The sequence below is a fragment of the Tiliqua scincoides genome, chromosome 3 (assembly GCF_035046505.1).
Source record: "Tiliqua scincoides isolate rTilSci1 chromosome 3, rTilSci1.hap2, whole genome shotgun sequence".
Lineage (NCBI taxonomy): Eukaryota > Metazoa > Chordata > Lepidosauria > Squamata > Scincidae > Tiliqua > Tiliqua scincoides.
The window spans coordinates 213,207,236-213,232,025 of NC_089823.1; positions in this window are offsets into that span (position 1 = coordinate 213,207,236).

Genomic DNA, 24,790 nt, shown 5'->3' on the forward strand with positions numbered 1-24,790 from the left:
CAGTTTTGAATATTGATATATTTGCATGCTAAACTAAAATGTTGCCCCTCGAGCAGCCCAGTCCTAACTTGCGCTGATACAGCAGGGGCAACATGGGTCACATTGCATCCTAAGCATGGATTGAGCAGGCTGCAGATCTGCTTGAGGTAATGCCCTCTTATTTCAAGGAGACCTCCAGCATGCTCAGTTCCAGCACAGGGTACTGTGTGGCTACACTGGCCCAGTTGCATTGGCACTGTATAGGATTGAGTTCTTACGCTGCAATCCTATCCACACATTCTTAGGAGTAAGTTCTATTAACAGGACTTCGAAGTAGACACGCATAAGATTGGGCTCTAAGATTGTTTGTGACAAGGAGACCAAACTGTACACAGTATTCCAATTATGTGAACATATATCAGTATAAAGGCATTATGATACTGGCTTGTTCCCCCCTCCCCGTCCCTTGCCTAATAGTGCCCTCCATGGCATTTGCCTTTTTCTCACTACTGGTTGGCAACCTTCAGTCTCGAAAGACTATGGCATAAGCCTACAGCACCCGGTATTCCCAGGCGGTCTCCCATCCAAGTACTAACCAGGCCTGACCGTGCTTAGCTTCCGAGATCAGGCATGTGCAGGGTAACTGCCTCAAGTTGAATTGATGTTTTCATTGAGATCTCCATTTGAACTCCAGGTTCTCTTTCTTGGAGATGTCACCACTGGTTTAGTTCCTATATGTCAACACAGGACTTTTCCCCAATAAGCATCACTTTCAGCCTGCTTTCACTGAACCTCATTTGCCATTTTATTTCCCTTCCTTTCCATTCAGAGCGATTAGAGTGCTTCACAATTGTTTCCAGTTTGAATAACGGTCTGTTCATTCACATTGTTTACTCGTTCACAGCCCAATCCTGAGCTCCCATGGCGCACAGCTTCAGCGGCACCAAAAACGGTTGCATCTTGCACACCTCGGGCTACTACAGGCGGCACCTTGGGAGAAGGGGACTTTCATCCCCTTCTCCCAGGTAAGGAAAGTAGCCCTGCAATGGAGCTACTCAATTCACCACTGATCAAAAGGTTGGCGGTGAGGTAAAAGCGTCTGTGTAGGGCTCCAAGCCCCACACGAACACGCAGGATCCTTCATCCCTCCCCGCTCCCTCCCCCGGCACGCCTCCCGCCCATCCTCTCCCCACCTCCTGCCTCCCCCCGCCATCCGCCCGCCTCTCCCCTCCCGGGAATGCCTCCTCCCTGCCTCCCCCCACCCCTGCTTTCCTTACCGTGGCTTGGCGGTCCATGCATCCGCTGAGTGGTGCTGGGCTAGCAGGGGCACTCACCCTGCATTAGGCACGTTTGTGACAGTGCGCACCGGCCATAAGCCACCTCATAGAGCTCAGGATTGGGCTTTCAGTCTCAAAACAGCTCAGAGGTCAAAGAGCCATATGATAGTACTGTATTTGCTCTGCCTCGCAGGCGTTGAATTCCCTGTGAGTTTGTTCCACTGAAGTCAAGAAGGCAACTTCCGTTCGGACATATAATTATGCCTGATTCAGGCTGGTGAATCTTATACATTTTATATACTATACATATTATGGACTCCACCTGGAGGCTACTTTAAGTTGTTCCATGTGACAGCTGGTACTGTGTGGTGAACATCTGTGTATTGCAGCTCCCCATATAGCCTCGGCAGTTTTGTCCAACCCACCACAAAAGGGGAGGGGGAGATGTCTGGAGAAAAAAAGAAATGCCTGTTGACAGAGATAGACAGCAGCTTCCATGCAGTCACCATAATGTGTGAACTGACCCTCAGACTATCACCCTGCTGGCTTATTGGTGATAATGAGGAATTTAGCTGTAACTGAATTAATTGAGAGGTTAATTGAAGGATATTTGTAGTTGATGTATATATTTGCTATGCAGTTTATTTTTAGCAGAAGTCAGACATAACAACCTAGCTGTCTAGTGCCAAGTGAGGAATACTCACTGCATCCTGTGTAAATGCATAATGAAGACACTTAGCCATTAGAAGACTTAATTATTGTTGTCCATATTCATATTATGGTTCCCCAGATAATACTGTTACTGTCTCTTGTAAGAACATTATTGTACTGTCAAAGTAAGGGACAGTTAATTATCTTGATGTCAGTAGAATGGCTCCTATTTCAAGGATCAGAAGCTGCCACTCCCTGCAGCCCAGATGGGTAAGGTACGTACTTCAAGACAGACAGCTAATAACCAAACAAGTTTTAGCTGTGTATCTGTTGAGTGTGAGTTTTCAATTCACCTAACTGACTTCCAGGCTTCACCATGGGAAAAATTATTGCCAGTGTGAAAACATTAAGGCTACAATGATCCCTCCCTGGGGGTAAGCCAGATTCAACACAATGCGACTTGTTTCTGAGTAGTCACACATAGGATTGTGTTGTCTGGATTCTCACTGTAGGATTCTGAACTGGATTCTGAGGTTCCACTGTAACTGATATGCTTACCAAAACACAATTCAAAATGTCTGAATTGTGGTTTTTCAAAAATTTATTGTGTTGGAGATTCATTTCCAGAATTTTGCAAACCAAGTGTGGGAAAATTTTGGAAGTAAAAACACACCAAAAGGAACAAAAGGAAATTATATAAGGAACTCTTTCCCTACCCAAAGGCATTCCCATATTTTTATATCTTTCATTTGCACAATTGTGCAATTTTAAAATTGCACAATTGCAATTTCAAAATTGCAATATAAAATTGTGAAATTTTATATATATATATATATATATATATATATATATATATATATATATATATATATATAAAACATATCTTCTTACTTTTAAAAAGTGAGAATTGTAATTTATTAATTGCATTTTTTTAAATTTTCTTTTTTCGTATTTAGGGTGCCTGCACAAAATCCATTCTTACAGTCTGAAATCCAGAAGTCTTGCTGCAATGAACTGGAGCAGAACCAAAGGAAACTTGGAATCATGGAACAATTTCAGAACGAGACTAGGGATTTGAACAGTAGCCTAGCCAGAGGGGGGGACTATGCGGTAAGTACAAAAGGTGCCACACCTCCCCATATAAGCAGCTCCTTCCAGTCATCATCTGAGCCATTTGGGGCAGCAACGGCAATACCTGGGTACCCCAAATGGCTTTGACGGTGACTGGAAGGAGCTGCTTAATGCGGTGCTTGCTGTACTTAACAGTACTAAATTTGATCATTCTTAGGGACCTTTCTCAATCTCACTCTACAGACACATACACTATATCAGGACTATGGAAAAGGCTTGTAACTGAAAAGGCAGCTTGCTTGCACTGGCACATTCTGTTATTGTAAGGATCCACCCAGAAGCACCGCACTTGTCATTCAAGCCAAGCCTTCCAAATTTAGGTTATGTGAGCTTCACAGGATTACTTCTTAAGTTTCTCCAGCACCCTGGACCTGGCTATTTCCCCTACAGTAGCAAAAAAGTAATTGCACTTACCTGCTCTAGGCTACCATGATTAATACACCTTGACATGACATATCACCTGGGAAATTTGAAAAACTTGTTTTCTCATCTTGGGGATGGCAGAAACTGCAGCTTTAAAGGGAAAAGATACAAAGATTTTTGTTACACTTTACCACCTGCAGCACAGATGCACAGGATTTCAGCTGGATATTTCATACAGAGAGCTCATGGAGTGAGTATTCTAGATCTTGATCCTACTGCCACCACAAAGCATTTTGTTCTATACTTTGTTCTCTACCTCATTAGGAAATAAGACAGCACAAAATTACGTGGGATCCCGTCCTGTCAAGTTTTGCTTCCCACATCATTAAAATATGTATATTGTGATCCTGCAAGAGCAACGAATCTACACATGCAAGTTTCAAAGCAGAAAAAAATAAAACATCCTCCTGGACTGTGAACTCCATCCCAAAATGATATGCATTTCTATCTATCTATCTATCTATCTATCTATCTATCTATCTATCTATCTATCTATCTATCTATCTATCTACACACACCATCAATTATGTGGCATCAATTATGTGAATTATTTTGTAGCGTCAGACATCAGGTACCTACATTATGCATATATGGTGGAAATATCTTCCTTGTTTTGCTTTATTAGTTTTATGTTTGGGAGGCCTCTCTTTGTATTAGATATTAGTGGAACTTGGACATACTTAGTTGTATGTTAGATTGTGCTCTGGGCTTTCAGCTGCTGCCGCTTGCTTGTCCAGCTTCTTATGCTCTTTGCAATACACCACAGGTCCACTTTACTTCCCTTTTTTGACTAGTCCACTTGATTCCATGCTAGAACAACAGTGAGCATCAATTCATCTGCGCTTCAAAGTGTCCTGTAGGAAGAAAAGGTGGTCTGGTGTCTTAGATCCGAGAAAGAAAAACCTACTCCCTCTTTCCTCCTTTGGCTGTAGGAAGCACAGCGTTCAATGTTTCAGAGCCTGGCAAAGTCAGGTACAATGTTTTAAAGCAGGGGTGCTCAAAGTTTTTGGCAGGAGGGCCAAAACACCTCTCTGACACTGTGCAGGGAAAAAAAAAGAATTAATTTACATTTCAAATTTGAATAAATTTACATAAATGAATATATTAGAGAAGGAAAATGAATGAATGAATTCAATCCAGTTTATGATTTCATTCACCCTAATAAGGGGGGGATCTTCATGCCGGTTTATGATCCCATTCACACGCACACAAATGGAGGGGTGATCTTCCACACTTTCACACACATACACCTGCCTGCTCACCTGCCTCCTTGCCCTCCCTCGTCCTTCCCTCCCTCTTTTGCTTGGGCTGCCTGCCTGCCCACCTAACTGCCCTTCCTTGCTAGCTAGGGCAGCTTGTGCTGCTGCTGCTGCCTGCCTGCCTGGCCGGCCAGCCAACCAGCCCTCCCTCCCTCGGAGACGTGCTGCAGGCTGGGCTGGGCTCCCCTCCTTCATGCGGGATCTCTCTCTCTCTCTCTCTCTCTCTCTCTCTCTGAGCTCAGCGGAAGCAAGGGAAAGCAAGGCGCGGAACTCGCGCGGTGGGCCAGCGTGGGCTGGGGTGAGGGCGGAGTGCCCATTGGAGGTGGGGGGACCCCCTGGGGGCTGGATGGGGACCTGCAGCGGGCCACAAGTGGCCCGCGGGCTGGGGTTTGGGCACCCCTGTTTTAAAGTCTTTATTAAGATGTGCCAAGTATGCACGTACACATCAAAATAAACTCAGTGTAGGTTAAAGGTTACAATCTTAAAGCAAATAAAATCCATCACTCAGTTCTTATCCAGACCCCTCCCTAACAGAACACTTCTCCAACTGATTACTTAAACTTCACGATGCTCTGGTTACTTCATGATGCTCTTCAAGATTTTGTCCCATTTATTCTGATCTTTCCAGAGATCAAAGACTGAACTAGGCTCACATCAGCATGCAGCTGGTCAGCAGAGGAACACCCAGTGCTTACTTGTGTGTAGAACCTTTATACTTCCATTGTTTGCATCTAAAAGCTTATGGGCTTTCCAGATCCTCTCATCATCCCTCCTTTTGTTAGATTTTTGTAATCATAAAATCACTTACTACATTCTGGGGTTCTTATACTTTTTCCCAGTTTCTTTTTGAGCCCCAGTTGCCCCATACTGGTTTCCTGCATTTGCTTCTTTTATTTTTTAGTGTCATAAAATGAGGTGGGTCCTGATACAGTGTCGTTTTAAAAAGTGGGTCCCAGTGCTAAAAAGTTTGGGGACCACTGTTTTAGAGTTAAATGTTAAAATTAATGTTTTAATGATTTTTGATTTTTTTTAACTTATTGTTGTGATACCCACCTTGTGCATTTGCTTTGGAATGGAAAAGATGAGATATAATAAATGAATGAATGAATAAATAAATAAATAAATAAATGAGTTCTGGAAAAAGTACAGGATATTATATAGCAAGTTATCAATTGTAAATTGAAATTCACACTATGTATGATATTATTAAACTAATCTAGTGATTTAATTCTGGCAAAGCAAAAGCTATTAATTGAAAACCTGTTACTGGCAGTGAATGGCATTATTGAAAAATGCTGGAAAGCTCAAAGGCCTTTTTTAGCGCCAGAACTGATAATGAGCTCTGAGTATATCTAAAATAGACAGCCTGATTGATTTTGTACATATGTGAGAAGAAAGAATTAATTCCAATAAACAGGTGGGAATCCTTTATTGGGTATTCGTACTCACTGTACAGATCACAGAGAACATCAAGAAAAAGAAAAACCATATGCCTTTTGTGGTTCTACCACAAGCAAGCACCTGAGAAATCCCCATTTATCCCCTAAATTGCAGCATACAGTGTACACAGAGACTGACCTAGGAAACAGCTGGTTACATTCCCCATTATGTTCAGAATTCTAGGTTAAATATCACACATAAAATTCCCTTCTCAAATGTATATTGGAATCCCAAGACTGTCTGTTTTCCCAGTTGCAGTCCTGGAAGTTTTCTCATCAGGGCCCCCCCCATTTGCCGCCCCACCAACCCGGAAGTAATTGTCATTGTCACTGCAATTACTTTCATGTCTCGTCCTCATCCTTTCTTTTTGAAAGGGGGAAGAAGGAGGCAGTCCATGCTCTGAGGGAGCCTTCCATGCCACTGCTAAGTGGTGAGCTTTTTCGCGCTGCTGGAAGCAGCCCCCAGGAGGCAAGCGACACCCACTTCCTGGAAGCGGTGCATGCCTCCTGGGTGCCACTTTCAGCAGAGCAAAAAGCTGAGCTAGAAGTCAGAGGAGATGCATGCTGCTTCAGGCCAGCTACCTGGCCATTCTGTGGCCTGCCCTCTTCTCTTCCCCTTTCTTTAAAGAGGAAGAGAGGAAGGTGGCCCTCGTACATGATCAGGAACAGCACATAGAGTGGCTGCAGGAGTGTAGCCACTCTAGGCATGGTTCCCAGCTGATCTGAGGGTCACCATCCTCTCCTCCTCTTTAAAGAAAGAGCAGGAGAAGAGGGCAGCCCTTAGAAGGGCACAGAACCATGCTGAGAGTGGCTGTGAGAGCACATCCACTGTTGGTGCATTTGTGTTGACAAAATCAGTGGGGGGGGCGAGTTGTGGCACCAAGCCTGGTGCATGAGGCATTTGCCCCCTTTGCCCCCCTGGGTATGCCACCATGTTTGGCATACCCATACCCTTTTGGGCAAAACCTTTCTGGATCCCAGGATTTAGCTCGTATCTAGTTATTGGCCCACTCCACCCACCTGATGTGGGACTGGGAAATGTGATCATTATTAGTTTTCAATCAGCCTTTCAAAGCTGAGAGGGGGCTAGTTTCCTCAAAATGCGATCAAACTGACCAGCTAAGTGAAGGTGAGCAAAATGTGTTGAGTTCTGTGAGAGTTAAAAGAGACAAAAGAAAATACTTCTTTACCTAGTATGCAATTAATCTGTGGAACTACTTGCCACAAGATGTGATGATGGCACCTGACCTAGATGCCTTTAAAAGGAGATTAGACAGGTTTCTGGAGGAAAAGTTGATCACAGGTTACGAGCCATAATGGGCAACCTCCTGGTTCTAGAAGTAGGTGACCTCAGAATGCCAGATACAAGGGACCAACAACAGGATACAGGTATCTTGTAGTTGTGTATGCTCCCAGAGGATCTGGTGGTCCACTGTGAGATACAGGAAGCTGGACTAGATGAGTAGCAAGCATCTTGGATACTACATTCAATATGTTGGCAAACCAACAACAAAGTGTTTTCAAAATCATGACAGCTTAAGAACAACATAAGAACATTAGCCTCACTGGATCAGGCCAAAGGCCCATCTAGTCCAGCTTCCTGTATCTCACAGTGGCCCACCAAATGTCCCAGGGGGCACATAAGAGAACAGACACAACCTGCTTGAGCAGCTTGTTGCTCACATTTAAAATCTGATGGCCACAGCCTCTTTGACCAGGAGGTATTATCTACTGAGAAATCATAAATTCTAGGGTACTGGAAATAAGAGGAAATTTCTGGATACACAGACTATAAACAAAGTCCCCAACACCCCTTGGTCATAATCTTGAGGACAACATTTCCTTTTTATAACCAAGCTCCAAATACACATTTTCCCAAGTCACAATCCCCAGATATATTCTGGGCCAAGCTCCCTTACCATGAAACTCATGCTCCATTCATAATGAACACATAAATTTTTTAAGCATCTGTGCCGATATTACGTCTGAAAAGTCAGTGTTTATCAGATCGACATCTAAAGCTGGAGGCTGCTATTAATGCATACTCAGAACATGTTTTCTTTACTCTGGGGTGAAACTGTCATTAATTGCTGAACTTGATTTGAGATTTCATAACAGAAATGTTTTTTTTCCGAACGATATGTTGGCTCCTAGGCAATCCGTTGGACTGGCAATGTCACAAACTGTTTATGCCTGATTGGGGTGGGGTGGAGCTGTGTCACCTCTCGTTTTGGCTACTGGGTGGTTTCCATGGATGTTTCTGGGATGTCGCATTCATGCCTGCTTGTTTTAGAACTGAATGCAAATCTCCTAGGCCACTTACAGCTTGAAGTTTTGGTCTAGGAAATTCTCTGCCCTCCCAGATTCCCATGCTACAATTTCTAGGTGGCATTGAAAGAACATCTATGAATGAAACATTGCAAGCCATTGAGAATTTGCCAAAAAAACACATTTTTCTTGAGCACTTAGTTATGATGCGTGCAGTTATAATTCAAGCTGAAATAGTAAGTGTAACCAAATAGTAAAAATAACCAAATCTTGAGCTCGAAATTAATGTATATTTGCATTAATTAGCAATTGCATATATTGCAAACAGCAAGATTTTGTTTTCAATTCAATTCAATTTATTTGCTTAAAACCATAGGTCGTCGCAATACATTAAAAGAAAAACAACAACAAAATATATAACAATAACCAATAAAAGCACTCATCCTTAAGATTTATGGAGTTTTGCACGGATCTTTTTTGCGGCTTTAGCAAACTTTGCTACTTGATAGGTGATAGTAACATCTGTACCCGCAAGCAAACTGCATAGCTGAACTGGCAAGGGTCTATCATGCAGTAGTCTAAGTATACCAGCAAGGAATTGATTCCTAGGATGTTCATACAAGGGACAACTAAATAAATAGTGAAAGATATCATCAATAACCCCTAGTCTAATAATAATAATAATAATAATAATAATAACTTTATTTCTACCCCGCCTTTCTCCCCGAAGGGACTCAAGGCGGCTTACAACATATTAAAAACAATTTAAAAAACAAATAAAAACATATTAACACATACTAAAAACAGCAGTCAGAGTAAAAATAGGTAAAAAGAGCATAGAGCAGCAGCAAGTCATAAAAGAATCAGGCCTGTAAAAAAAATATTAAAAGATGTTAAAAAGATGTTAAAAGGCCAAGAACTCAGAAGGCCTGTTTAAACAGAAGGGTCTTCAGGCCTTGCCGAAAGGTCTCAAGAGAGGGAGCCATTCTTAAGTCAAGGGGAAGGGAGTTCCATAGCGTTGGTGCCACTACTGAGAAGGCCCTATTTCTTGCAGCCACCCCACGTACCTCCCTAGGCGGCGGCACTTGTAAAAAGTCCTTCTCTGATGACCTGAGAGGGCGAGCCGGATTGTACGGGAGTAGGCGATCTCTAAGATACCCTGGTCCAGAGCAGTATAGGGCTTTAAAGGTCAATACCAGCACCTTGAATTGGGCCCGGAAACAAATGGGCAGCCAGTGTAGCCGCTGGAGAAGCGGACTGACAGGGTCGAACCGCCTACCTCCAGTAACCACACGGGCTGCCGCATTCTGCACTAGTTGCAGTTTCCGAACCGTCTTCAAGGGCAGCCCCACATAGAGTGCGTTACAGTAATCTAATCTCGATGTCACCGAGGCATGGATCACCGTGGCCAGGTCTGCACGATCCAAGTACGGCCACAGCTGGCGCACCAGCCGAAGCTGAGCGAAGGCCCCCCTTGCCACAGCCGCCACCTGGGAATCCAGGAGCAGCTGCGAGTCCAGGTGGACCCCCAAGCTGCGGACCTGCTCCTTCAGAGGGAGTGCAACCCCATTCAGCGCAAGCCGATAGTCCAGCACCTGCATCGAGGATTTCCTAACCAGGAGAGCCTAGTCTACATAGACAAACTCTTTGATAAAAGGGGGTACTATTATATTTCCCCTCCAACCAGGTCGATGACATACATTGAAAGCGAAGGGCCATAAATGCTTTTTGTAACGGAGCAGCAGTTAAATTTATAAAATAATTTTCCAAACCAAAAGATTTTATAAACATGAAATCAAAATGCAGATGACATTTGGGAAATAATACATAAATCCATCCTCTTAGAATAAAGGCTAATTTTTTCTTTAAGCAACTTCTTGATTTCATTAGTAATAAGAGTAGGAAGGGACTCTACATTGAGTCGATATTTTTTTTAAAAAACAAAAAAACTAACAGCCCAATTCTATCCCTTCCCACAGCACCAGAGCTAGAATACCAATGGTAGGGAACACTACAGTTGCTGCAAAAGGCCTGCTGGAGATGAGGTCGCTGCAACCCTGCATGTGGTGATGGATCGCCGACCAGTGGCGTAGTTAATGATCGTGTAGTCAAGCTCAAAATGTTGCCCCGAAAGTGACGTCACGCCCGGGCTTTTCAAAAGTGAAAAGGCATCTATCTGCTACCTGGGGTCAAGAAGATTTATAGCCCCCCCCCCAGACAAAATCAAATTAATTAAATAAATAAATAAAAAATGTGCCCCTGGTAGGTTCGAGACACTGCGTTGGGGTGAAGAGGGATGGTTATTCTTCTCTTGCTAAATATAAGAGGGACACCTCTTGAACCCACCCCCACTGCCTCCCCCCCACCCCTGCAAGAACTTACAGTGGCTCAAATTCTCCTGGAGAGTTTGAAAACCACTGGAATATAGATATTCCAGTGGGGTTTGTTTCTTTGCATTCTACATTAAATTACCTTTCCAGTGATATATAACATGATGGTATTAATAATATATATCAAGATTTTCACAATTTTGGTCACTAGTGCCAAGCTCAGCTTGTTGCCCCCCCTAAAGCTTGATGCCCGGTGCAACTGCTACCCACTGCACCCCCTTAGCTACGCCACTGTGCTGACAAAGATAAGTTGGTGGGGAAGGTGGGACGGTATAAAAGTGCAGAATGAAGATGGGGAGTGTGGAACAAGGCAGAAATGGGAGGTTGGAATGGGGCGGTGACAGGGCAGGGGGAGGGCCAATTGGATCTGGAATGGGTGTGGGCTCAGTGACTGAAGCAGCCATTTTGGCACATGTACATCAGTGGAGGGGAGGGAGAAGAATAGGATTGGGCTGTGAACCACTCATATAAAATAATATGGTTGTGGGCGCAATCCAAACTGCACTGTGGGCTGATGCAAGTTCCTTGCGCTGGCTTGGGACAGTCGCAGAAGTGCCGCAAGCACTTTTGCGCCACTCCAGGGGAAGAAATCCAGTGCACAGGCCTCCCTGTGCTGACGCAAGCTCTGGGGATGTTGAGTTTGTGTCAGCCAAGCTTGAATGGCACAGGGGTCAGGGGGGCGTGGGGAGGAGGTGGGAGGGAGGCGTTTGGGGGAGGGGAGGGTGGGGGGAAGTGCAGGTGTTCCTGGGGCAGGTGAGCGGGGAGTGGGAGGCGGGGCTAGGATCCAGCACCTATGCCAGATCCTAACCCTGTTCCCAGGCAGCCAGGGGCAATCCCAGGCTGCTCGGATTTGCGCTACCTCCTAAAGTGGCAAAGATCCAAGTAGCCCCTTTGGGACTGCAGTGGCTCTCCCCAGGGTAAAAGTTTCCTTTGCTCCCGGCTGGGCCTCTGGCTGCCTGAAACACCCACTGGCCCAGGACCGGGCTGCCCAATATGTATAACACTGCTGCATTTTCTTACTAACTACAATTCCATAAAGACTAAAGACTATCTCAGCATGCCTTTAGCATTAGTTGAGGAAAAATCAACAAACTTGCAATTAAGAAACTTTAGGATTTTATTTACTTCATGCAAAGTTGCCATTTCAGCTGAGACTAGAATTTGTGATGCAGGAATTTTATAGAATATTAGATGTCATAAATCCAGAAGAACACTAGATGGCAATAACTGCTGCTTGAATATTATATTATTATTTACCCAGGATCTTAAAGTTCACTTTTCAAGTTATAGCGGATCGGTTTGTATACTCTGAAAGGTGGCTTCAGAACAGCCACTTGTTTTCCTCCTTGAAACTAGACTCAAGGGATTTTCTTTCAACACAGGAGCTTTCATGGCTGTACACAATATAGATATGAGAGAAATTTCAGAGGAAATTCCTCTTACCTATTAGCCAGCTACAAATATTGAAGAATCCAGTGGATTCTTTTACCCAGTTTCTGCCTGCAGGTAATATTAAAGCAGCTTTAGCTAAACCGCACACACACGCACACAGAGGAAACCGCCCACATCCTTACCGAAATAGAAATAAATAGCAGCTGTACTTCTGCTACTAACAAAATGAATCACAGGACACAAAGCCCTCACAAACTAGTAAATATTTGTCATTTATTCAGTCATTCATTTGTCTATTTCTTCCCTGCCTTTCACTAAATAGTCCCAAGAGTGCTCACAAAAGTGTAAAAACATAAAAACAGTTTACAATACAATCAACTTCAACAATTTAAAAGAGTAATTAGAGACAGTAAAAAAATAGAGCACTAGCAGCAAGAGATACAGAAACAACACATAGGCCTAAAGCTGGTGGAGCAGGTATGTTTTGAGCACCGCTGTGAGATACAGGAAGCTGGACTAGATGGGCCTATGGCCTGATCCAGTGGGGTTGTTCTTATGTTCTTATGTTCTTATCCCCCACCATTTGTGCCACTGCAGCCATTGGGATGCCAGGGAAGGGGGTGGAACCAGTGGAGGCTTCCTCTCCCAATTCCTATAACCCTTCCCAGGCTCGGAAGCCTGACATGTGGCTAGTCAAGTCAGCGCCTGAGAAGCCCCATTGAGCAGTCTAGGGATTTACACAGGGTAAGGGGACAAATGTCCCCTTCCCCCAAGAAGACCTTCATCCTACTTGCATACAACACAAGATAAAGCAGCAAGTGTTTAGCAACTGCTGTTCCTGGTGCGGATAGGATTGGGTTTTCAGTCTGTTATAATACAGTTTTTTAACTGTTTTCCAAATGCAGCCCATACATTGTTATCAACATTTTGCATGTGTTCGACAAATATCAGGAATCTTGGACATCATCAGGACCATTATCATCACAGATATTAGAACCTTAGAGAGAGAGGCTTGTTTTTCAAGTTGTGGTTGAATTTAAGTCTCTGATATGATGTGAATTTGATGTTTTCCTGCATGGATGCTCTGAAAATGGGCAGTGAGAGGAGCAAAATATTTGTGAATCTGCAGACAGGAGTCCTGGGTTTCAAAGTATTCTGAAAACTCCTGAGAACCTGCCTTAGAACAGCTGAGGAGCAGTCACATTAATGTTAAGGGTGCTGCATTTAATGGCCTCTCTCTCTCTCTCTCTCTCTCTCTCTCTCTCTCTCTCTGGATCACAGCAGAGTGTTCGGCATCTTAGCACAATCAAAAGTTGAAGATCCAAGACAGAAAAAATTTGCAGGGCTCTGTCAGTAGAAACACAGGCTCTCCACAAGTGTATGCCTGTGCTCCTTTCTAGATGACCTTTCTTCATCAGAGACGTAGAATTTATGTGGGTCCCCCCCCCATAAACACATTAGACCCCTTCCTCCCCATAATGTGTGTAGGAACACCAGGGGAAGTATATTGCTTCTCACCTTATAAAATCTGAAAGGAAAGCAAAAACAGGGCAAGCAAACCCATGGATTTGCTCAATCAGTGCAAATATATGGGAACAGTGCTGTATAAGCACTATATGACCTTCAACGCAATTAATCTATAGTCTAAAAGAAAACTATTGCATAACCTAAAAGTGTGGAAAAATGACAGCATTGATTAGGTAGGAATTATAAACGAATTATCTGACTCAGTTCAAATAACACCTTTGATGATTATTGCATAAATAATATTTGGCTAACAGGACTTGTAGTGATAAATTTCCGTTGCAGTTCTCTACCCTGAAAGCAACCTAAAATAGGAAATTTCCAGCGGCACAGAAGCCTTTAACTGCAAAGCGCTGTCATTCAGCTGAGACATGGCATCCTATGAAGGCATTCAAATGTTCTCTTGATATTGTTTTCTTTGCTGGGGAAAGGTACAATATTGTGCACAACTGGAGAATTGATGGGAAAAAATAGAGAGGAGGTAAACAATATTTTTTTACATTGCTGAAGAACGTTAAAAAAAAATGAATGTCTCGTGGATCTAAACTGTTCTCCCCTTTTTGCAAAGAGCAAAGACAGACTCCAATTTACAGAATGCATCTTTCTCCCCAACTCAGGAATTATTGCCTTATAGAGACATCTGCTGGCAAGAAGATGGCTGTGAAGCTCAGACTTCCTCAAATCAATGCAGAAATCTCCATAGCATAGCCTATTGGCATGTCAAAATCTCTTCCTTCACTCCTCATTCTAAGCATCTCATCGGTCACAGTTCTAAGGAAAACTATCTCCAGAAAGCTCTACAAAGCCACGTCAGGTGTTAATCCACCTAATCAACTTCCCGCAGACTAATCCATACGATTATCATTCACTCCATAAATAAGATGCGTCATTACCAATGTTGTTAGCAAGAACAGAATCAGCGTATATAAATGCTTACAGAGTTCCATAACTATAAAAAGGCAGGCCCCTGCCTCCAGGGGTCTACAGTCAAAATTTCAACAGTGGCAGGGGACAGCAGCATAGCTAGAGGTCCACTATACAGCCCGCTGTACCCAGAAGAGTTGCTGCTTTGAGAACCAGGAGGAGGGACTCTGTCCCCACAGGCAAGCTACCTACTGGTTACCTTTCCGTTAGCGCTGCGGGTCAATAGTAGTTTTGTTTGCCGCTGCAGTGGGCTGGGGGTGAGCCAGGGGAACTAATTATGATGGCTAACTATGATGGCTCTGATGTTTGTGATGATCCAAAGTACAAGAAGAACATGGAGAATGTTCTCAGCTGACCTATCCTTCCCTCTGGAATTGTTCTATTATATATTAGGCTCCTTCATTCACAAATGTTGCCAGCACCCTGTTTTGTGAAAAAAAATATACCTGATCCAACCTTTTATCTTTTGGAAACCCCCTCAACTGACAATTTGTCTTTACGATTGTTCTGGTAGCAACATGTGCAGGTCCATTGGCTCTAATGTGTTTTTATATGCTGGACTCATCACTGTCAGCTGTTCTTCCAGTCTTCCCAATGAAGCTGCAAGACAAGCATGACAACTCCCAGATGTGTGGGGAAAAAAAGATATAGAAAGGGATATCTACTTGCTTGCTCTCTGTCAAGCCCTTCAGTAATTTTTAATCATAACTGCACTATGTAGAGAATGTAATGGCTCATCTTTATCCACAAGATACCAGTGTCTTTCAGGACCAAAAGCATACTTGGAAGTTTCAGGGGAGTGAAATAGGCTTTAGCTGTCAAAAGGTGCAATTTGCCTCAGAAAATCTTCTGAAAAAACAGGATTAACAGCCCAATCCCCAACTGACCTGGGCCATATCCAGCACAGGTTCGGAGATGGCTGTGGGGCAACTCAAAGTAAGGGGTCTTATCGCCCCTTACCATGAGTAACGGCTCAGCCCAGGGATGTCAAACATAAGGCCTATGGGCCAGATGTGACCCCTGACAGCAATTTCTCTGGTTGCCCATTACAACTGAGCTCTCCCAGTGTGATAATTGGGCTCTCTCATATCTTGCAATCATGAACAAGATTTTCACATGTTATGTCATTTGCAGCTAATGAGTTTCTATGGGAGAACAATAGAAATGGGCTTATTTCTGGCCATCATCTGCTTAATGACGTCACCTCCTGCTTAATGACATCACTTCCAGCCCTCAGCAGCACTATGAATGCTATTTGGCCTGCTATATAAAATGAATTTGACACCTCTGCCCTAGCCACTTCAATGGGGCTACTTGGATCTGCGCCAGTGAAATCGCTGGGACAGATCCAAGCAGCCTGTTGTAATGCCAGGCTGCTCAGGATTAGGATCTGACCTAAGTGCCAGAGAACAGTTGAACCCCCTGTCCCAGACCTGGTCCACCCACCAGACTGCATGGCCTGTCCTGCTTCAGATGCCAGCTCAAAGAGTTAATAGGTAAGAACTGCATTGCTGTACTGCATAAAGGTCCATCTACTCCAGCACTCCTTCTACCCACTAGCCATCCAGCTGCTTTTAGGATGCTCACAGAGAGCTTCCCTTTCTTGTTTGGTTCTCCTCTTCAGATGCCTCCCATCTTTAAAGATGGAGGTCCAGTTATTGGCTATCAGACTGGATTGCTACCGTGTTTCCCCGATAATAAGACCTATCCCGAAAATAAACCCTCCCCTTAGTGTGTAAGATTCCTCTAAAATAAGCCCTCCCCTGAAAATAAGCCCTATTGAGATTGCTACTGTAGTGAAGGTGATCCCCTGCGCTACACGCTACATTACGGTACCCTCTGTATGCACCGTCCCCCTCCCCCCGGGTGAAACGCACGCCACGCTCCGAGCTGCATCCAATCAGAGCTGCAGCAGTGAGCGCGTCATCCTGTTCTTCCCCAGTGATTTGCTTGCTGGCGCCATTGAGAGCAGTGCCGTGGAGGAGAGCTGAGGCAGGACAACATAAAAACCCGGTATGTAAGCGGGAGTGAGGAGGCATGATGGAGGATAAAATAAGCACTCAGGGGGCATGATGGAGGATAAAAGAAGAACTCAGGGGGCATGATTTGTTCACATTTACCTGTTTATTAAAATTGCTGTCAATGTTCATTAAAATAAGCCCTCCCCTGAAAATAAGCCTTCTGGTGTTTTTCTGTCCAAAAAAAATAATAAGACAGTGTCTTATTATCGGGGAAACACGGTATGTTTAAGCCTATTCCTCAAGAATGTACCAAACCCTTTTAACAGTCATCTCTGATAGAGGCTTTGACCATACTTTAGCACACTGACAGCCCAATCCTATGCTTCCTCCCTTCCCCCCCCCCCATTGATGCAGCCTTGCAAAAATGGCTTGCAATGCATCGGGGGGGGGGAGTGATTTCAGAGGTCTCTTGTGGGTAAGGGAACATTCGTTCTCTTATCTGAGGTAAGCCTCAACGGTACAGAGGGGTCTACTCAGACCTGTGCTGGAGAAATAGCTGGCACAGTTCCATGTGGATCTGAGCCATGGGAATGGGTCCAGGAAGGGGATTAGAATTTGGCAGCCACTGCAGCCATTGAACCCACCCCCTTCCCAAACCGGATCCACCCTTCTCCCAGCCCTTATTGCCACTTTTTTCTGCCCTCCTGTCACCGCCCTATTCCTCCTCTCTCTACAACTTATCTTCATTCAGGGACATGCATTGCCGGGGCAGCAGGTAAGGCAGAACTGCCCCATCGTAGTCCATGGAAAAGCACCGCAGCTGCTCTGCCTGCTTATACCTGAGGAGGCTCTCCTTGCACTTGCTTTTTCAGGTGTAAGGAGAGCCTCCTCAGGTGTAAGCAGGTGGAGCAGCTGCTTTTCCATGGACTACGATGGGCGGTTCAGCCTCACCCGCTGCCCCTGTACTGCACATCCCTGCCTTCATTGGCAGGCACTCCATGACCTGCTGCTGTGTTACAGTGCCTTGCCTCGCCACTGGTGTTATGGAAGTGTGCAGCCTGATGCACTGTCAGAAGGCCATTTGTGATAGCCAGAAAGTGTGCTTTGCTGCCAGAATGCTTGTACCAGCCTGAGCCAGCCTTAGGGGCTGTGGGGCCCAATTAGAAACACTTTCTGCAGGGCCCCAGGTTCACAGTTGAGGTCTGTAGAATCTTAGGCGTATAAAGCCTATAATAAATGTTCTTTATATCTCTGTAGTCGAAAGGAAAGCAATCAAAATGCGCACCTAAAAAGCGCATGTGAGTTAATGGACCAGATGGATCTAAGCACATTTTAATATAAAATTGCATACAAGACCAGAATAGATTACCCTAGTGTGGGGTCTTCTTAGGCATAGGGCCAATTGGGAGCAATTGGTTCAACTGGCTTAAAGCCAGCTCTGATTCTGGCGATGGAGGGGGTAGGATTGGGCCACAAATTCTCTTAGCTAGTGGTTCTAAAACTTTTAGCACCAGGACCCACTTTTTAGAATGAGAATCTGTCAGGACCCAGCGGAAGTGATGTAATAGCTGGAAGTGACATCATCAAGCAAAATAAAATAAATAATTATAAATAATTAAGTTAAAGAAAAACAAATAATTAAATAAGGGGAAGTGACATCATCAAACAGGAAAATTTTAAACAATCCAAGGCTGCAATCCTACCCACATTACCCAAGAGTAAGTCCTATTTACTATCATTGTTAAAAGCATATACAGAGTGGCCTGTTAAAAGTACAAATCTGTAACATTTCCCCCAATGCAGTCCCATGCCATGGTAGCATCAAGTCTAATATATTAAAAATAAAATATTGAAATGAATGGGGACCCACCTGAAATTGGCTCGAGACCCACCCAGTGAGTCCCCACCCACAGTTTGAGAAACACTGCTCTAAGTTAATTATGAGTTATTTGAAGAAGCACTTCCTGCAAATCAGTTTTATTTGCTGACCAAGTGTTTTGAAGGGTATTGTTTCTCCCTGTTCTTGAGAGTAAAAAAAAAGTCTTAACTTAAGTCTTAACTTAACTTATAAGATGCTTCATTTCTCTGACCATTTTCTGTACCTTCTCTAAACGTAATCACCATTGCTCTTTTTTCAATCCCTTTCCTGAACACTCTTAATACCAAATTCCCTCCTATTTTCCCCCACTGCTGCAGCATTTTGAGCTGGTGTTTTCAATTAACTTCCTATCATGACCCCTAAGATCTCATTCATGTGTTGTAATGGACAATTTACACCTCATTACCATGTATGTGAAATTAGGATTGTTTTGTCCCAATGTGCCTATTCAACACTGACTCTCATTAACTATTCTATCTCCCAGTCAAGAGGTTTGGCAAGGTCCCTTCAAGGCCCAGTTGCTCTGAATACCTCAAGGTACTTCTTGAACTGGTGGTTGAAGAACTCCAGACCATAATCATGTTTCAAGGATAACCTCTTGTAGACTCTTGAAGTTCAGATACACATGCATAAGAGTCTTTATTTATTGTCTTGAAACAATGCTCTTTATCAATCAGAACAAGGAATCTATGACATTTTAGCCTAACACTTAGCTTCACTGGTAGTCGTGTGTTTGTTTAAAAAGTTTACATCCCATCTTTCCCATGCCAGAGCAAATGCCCACGGTAATGTACAAAGAGCCAAGAATAAAATTTACTATATAAAAATAATGAATAAAATAACTAAAAAACAATAAAACCACGGGGGGGGGGGAGGGTGACAATTTAGAACAGAGAAGCAGTAGAACAAAAACACTATCACAGAGGGCAGACACCACCCCATTACCAAAAGCCTTTTGAGCCATGAAGGAGGGGGTAGTTCTTTATTCCATAGTTGTGTGTCACTACAGAGAAGGCTTGCCTTTTGTCACCATCCCTTAAGTTGAGTCAGAGGCAGCACTTGTAGGAGAGATCTCTGGATGACCTAAGAGGGCAAGCCAGAATGAGTGGGAGAAGGCAATCCCTCAGTTAACTTGGACCCAGACTATGAAGGGCTTTAAAGGTCAACACCAGCACTTGAATTGGTCCTGGAAACAAATGGGCAGCCAGTATAGTTGCTGAAGCAGCAGTCCAACAGAATCAAACTGCCGAGCTCCAGTAACCACCTGGGCAGTTGCATTCTGCACTAATCGCATCTTCCAAACCATCATCAAGGGCAGCCCCACATACAGCATGTTACAGTAATCCCATTTTGAAGTCACTAAGACATGGACCATTATGGTTACGTCTGACTGACTCAAGTACAGCCACGGCTGGTGCATCAGCTGAAGCTAAGCAAAACACAACCCTGACCACCACTGCCAGCTGGCTCCAGGGAGAGCTGCAAATCCAGTAGCACACCCAAACTGTGCATCTGTTCCTGCAGAGAGTGGGCAGCCCCATTCAGAGTGGGCAGATAACTCAGTACTTGCATCAAAGATTTCCTGACTAGGATGACAGGGCAGGAGGTCTGGTCTAGAGGGTAGAGCCTCCATTTGCTTGAAGATAACATCTGAAGGTCGCCAGTTTGAGGCCACTGGCACTGTGAATGGTGAGACCTTGAAGCAGCTGACAAGCCAAGCTGAGTTATTCCACCTGCTCTTTGGTGTGAGCAAAGAAGCATCTTGGCTGCCCTCCATGTGAGAGATGAAGGAGCTGCTTGTCAGCCTGCACGGGAGGAATCTGGAGGCCAGAAAGTGATACCTGACCACAACAGAGCCATCTGAAATGTTGTGCGGTTCTTGAAAGATAGAACCTTTCTTCAATTGTAAAAATCTCTATGGGGATTTAGAACAGCCTGCCTATGTGAACCACCTTGAATTAAAGTCTGAGGAGAAATCTGACAACCAAGAAAGGCGGTATATAAATACCTGTATTATTATTATTATTTATTATTATGACAGGATTCATTCTCAGCTTATTGGCCCTCATCCAGACCCCAACTCACTCCAGGACTTCTACAGCTGGAATGAAATGGTAAGGAGAGATAGAGTGGGGTGTCATCAGCATATTGGTGACACTGTACTCCAAATCCTCGGATGATCTTTCCCAGCAGTTTCATGTATTGTAGATGTTAAAAACAGGAGCAGGGACACATAGAATGGAACTCTGTGGTCGTCCCCCCCCACTTTAAATGCCAGAGTGTTGAACAAGAGTGCATCATCATCTGGGACCTGTTAGCCAAGAAGGAGTGTGTTCTAACTATACCCATCTACCCACTTATACTAATCCACATTCAAGATAATGAACATGCAGTTTTTAAATGACAACTAATCTCAAGAAAAATCAGAGGCCTCACATTATTTGAGGTTCTTCCACTTACATTAAACTAGCTTTCATTCTGGAGTAAACCCTTGGTTGTGTAGAAAAATCAATGACTCAAATATTATCATTGGTATTTGAAAACAATTGTTTGTGCAGCCAAAAATAAACAGTATAAATGGCAGGTTAATTTTTCCAAGCTTTCTCCTGAAGGTTTCAAAATCGAGGGTGCAGTCTTGGCATGATTTGATGCGGAAAGTAAGAGAAAGTTCTAGTTAATTAACATCACCAAACTGAAATAAAAAATAGCTGTCAGAAATCATAAAAAAAGAAAGTAAATTCATAGTCTGTACACATAGAGCTATTTTGGAGCACTTTCACTTATTTGAATGGTACTTACATACAAGTAAGGGCCCAGTCCTAACCAACTTTCTAGCACTGGTGCAGCTGCAATGCAGCCTCAAGGTATGGGAACAAATGTTCCCATACCTTGAGGAGGCCTCTGAGACTGCCGCCCCAATACAGGATGCAGTGCATACCCCCATTGGCACAGCAGCACCAGCACTGGAAAATTGGATAGGATTGGGTCCTCAATAGTTATAAGGGGCCGTGATGGCACAGCGGATTAAACCGCTGAGATGATAAGTCTGTCGACTGGAAGGTTGGCAGTTCAAATCCGCGTGATGGGGTGAGCTCCTGTTGCTTGTCCCAGCTCCTGCCAACCTAGCAGTTCAAAATCATGTAAAATGTGAGTTGATAAATAGGTACCACCTCGGTGGGAAGGTAACGGTGTTCTGTGCGCTTAGGCATCTAGTCAGGCCAGCTACATGACCACAGTAACTGCCTACAGACAAACACCGGCTCTTCGGCTTAGAAACGGAGATGATCACCACCCCTAGAGTCAGACATGACTAGGCTTAACACCAAGGGGAACCTTTACCTTTAAGTAGTTATAGGATCATGGCTTTTCTTTTTTTTCTTTTTTTAAAAAAACAACAACAAACAACCCTCTTCTATTCCATACGCAAATGACATTATTCTCACAATACCTTTAGGAAACACAGAGACTATCTAGTTTATAGAGGCATATAGATAAATATATGAAAATCAATACTTTTACCAAACCTGGGAGTATGAATATGACTGTAGTAGTGCTTTCAAGGATATTACCAATGTAAAACTCCAAGAAAAGATTTTTAAATTATTTATCTTTCTAGTTCAGCACAAGTGCCCTGCAGCCAATTATTATGAGCCACTGCCTGGAAATTAACCAGTCATGTTGTGCTTCTCACTCCAGATTTACAATTAGTAATGCTATTAATGTTGTTCCTGTACTTAGTGTTACTAATTATATTGCTATGAACTAATGGTGTTAAAAATAGCAATAGCCATCAACTACCAATTAATGCTTAATGAGAGCTTATAAATCCTGGCATTGTAATGAATATCCCGATTATTGTTCCTTTGGCTTTTCTTGGAAGTGGGTAAAAACAGGTATAACTAGTAAATGGAGATACTGGGCTCTGATTCGTCTTAGCTAAGGAAATCAGGGCTGGAAAGTTCATCTACTTCAGCCTTTCATATCCAGCAACGACTAACCAGGTATCTCCACGAGCTAACAAGCGGACGTAAAGTGGTTGGCCTTCCCTTGCTATTTATCTCCAGTGTTTGGTATTCAGCTGTATTGTATTCCTGTATATGGAGGTTCTATTTTAAGGGCTAACATTCAATGATAAGTGTATCCTCCATGAATTTGTCTAAGGACCAAATCTTAACCAACTTTCCAGCACTGGCATAGCTGTGCCAATGAGACATATCCTGCAGTTGGGTGGTACTCATGGAGGCCTCTTCAAAGTAAGGAAATGGTTGTTCCCTTACCTCGGAGCTTCACTGCCCTTATGTCAGTGCTGGAGAGTGGGTTAGGATTGTGTCCTAAGTCTTTTCAACACCATCCTACTTCATATTGTAGCAGCCTATTCCATTTTAAAAGACGCACTGTTGTGAAGAAGTAGGTTCTTTTGTAAGCCTTGGCAGTCTTGCCAATCAGCTTCACCGGGTAAACCTGAGTTCTTGGATTAGAAGGTCTGTAACAATAAATTAAAACTAGCTCCTCCCCGAAGTCCAAATACAAAGATTTCACCTTGCACCTGAAGAGTAGTAGAGAAGGCACCAGGTGCCCTAAGTCCCATAATGGGAGAAGATATGGATAACAAATATTCAAAATTTATTAATTACATAAATAATCAGGGTACAAGCATACCATCTGCACTGGTGCTGTGATCTTAATCATCATCATGTGTGGTTGGCAACCTTCAGTCTTGAAAGACTATGGTATAAGCCTACAGCACCCAGTATTCCCAAGCGGTCTCCCATCCAAGTACTAACCAGGCCTGACCCTGCTTAGCTTCCGAGATCAGACAAGATCAGTCATGTGCAGGGTCACCATCATGGAAGCAGTTGCTTTCTGGTAGTCTCCTGACTATTCACCATAGGTGAGAGAATCCAGAGAAAGGCTTTCAATGCACCCTCAGATGCTGGGTGGGTTCCTAATCAGGGGCAGATAGTATATATGTACAATATATGCAGAGATTGACATTAGAGAGGAACATACTCCAATGAGTCAGGATTTCTTTCTGGGCACTTTTACTTGATCTAGGACCAAACCAAATGTGTTTATTAAACACATCACTATCTAGTTTGGGAATTTTTATTCTTAAAGCAGCAGATATGAAGAAGGCTGAGCAAGACAGAAACAAAGGGGTGGAAGTCCAGAGTGTGCAGCCTGTCATTTCTGCTTTGTTTTCAGACCAGAAATCCTTCCCAAAGCTGCTAAGAGCCCAAGGTTGATAAGTGCTTTTAGCGCGCACACAGTCTCTCTCTCTCACACACACACACACACTATGTGTGTGTGTGTGTGTGTGTGTGTGTGTGTGTGTGTGATCCAGACAGGGCTTCTGCACAGATGTTATTTTAAGATTAAGAATCCTCCCAAACTAGACAATGATGCATTTAATATTATGTTTAGTTGGATTGTTACACTGCATTCAGCTAAGCAATGAGGACTATCAGACTCTGTCTGCTGGAGGTGTGAGATGGGGCATCTGTCACTGAAGTGGTTCAACTCTCCTTGGTCACTTTGAAGCCTTAATAAATTCCTCAATTCATTGTTGTGCTAAATTCCAGGCTGTGGTGGGTACCAGAAGTGTTGCTTATTCATTCCATCTGAGTGGAACATGCAACTCTTTTCATCATACATGGGCTTGGTGATCATCACTGACACTTCCATAACTACAGAAGTGGATTACATGCCTATTGAGCTGCTCTCAATGACCACCACCAAAAAGGTGGTGCAGAACACAGTAGTCTCTGTCTCACTGTGAACATACCGATACCACTTATTTCAGAAACATTTATTAAAATGTTTTAATCTTCATTTTCCAATGCTCAGAGTGACATATAAACATATGAAAACTGCAATAAAATATCAACCATTTCTTGATGATTCTAACAAATTCAACTCTTACAGTAATCACCCACAGCCACTACCTACAAAACAAACAGCCTCTCTCAACAGATCCTACCTAGACAAAAAAAGTCATGGAGCCCTTCAGGAAGACTAAGAGGGAATGCCGTTTGACCTCAGCAGGGAGGGAGAAACAGGTCTCAGGTAGCACTTGGTCTTCTGGCCAATGGCTGGGTCCAGATTGATCTTCTGTTTCATTCTAGAGGGCAGGAGGTCTGGTCTAGAGGGCAGAGCCTCCGTTAGCCTGAAGATAACATCTGAAAGCCGCCAGTTCAAGGCCAGCGGCAACTCTGTGAATGGCAAGACCTTGAAGCAGCTCACAAGCTGAGCTGAGTTATTCCACCTACTCTTTGGTGTGAGTGAAGAAGCGT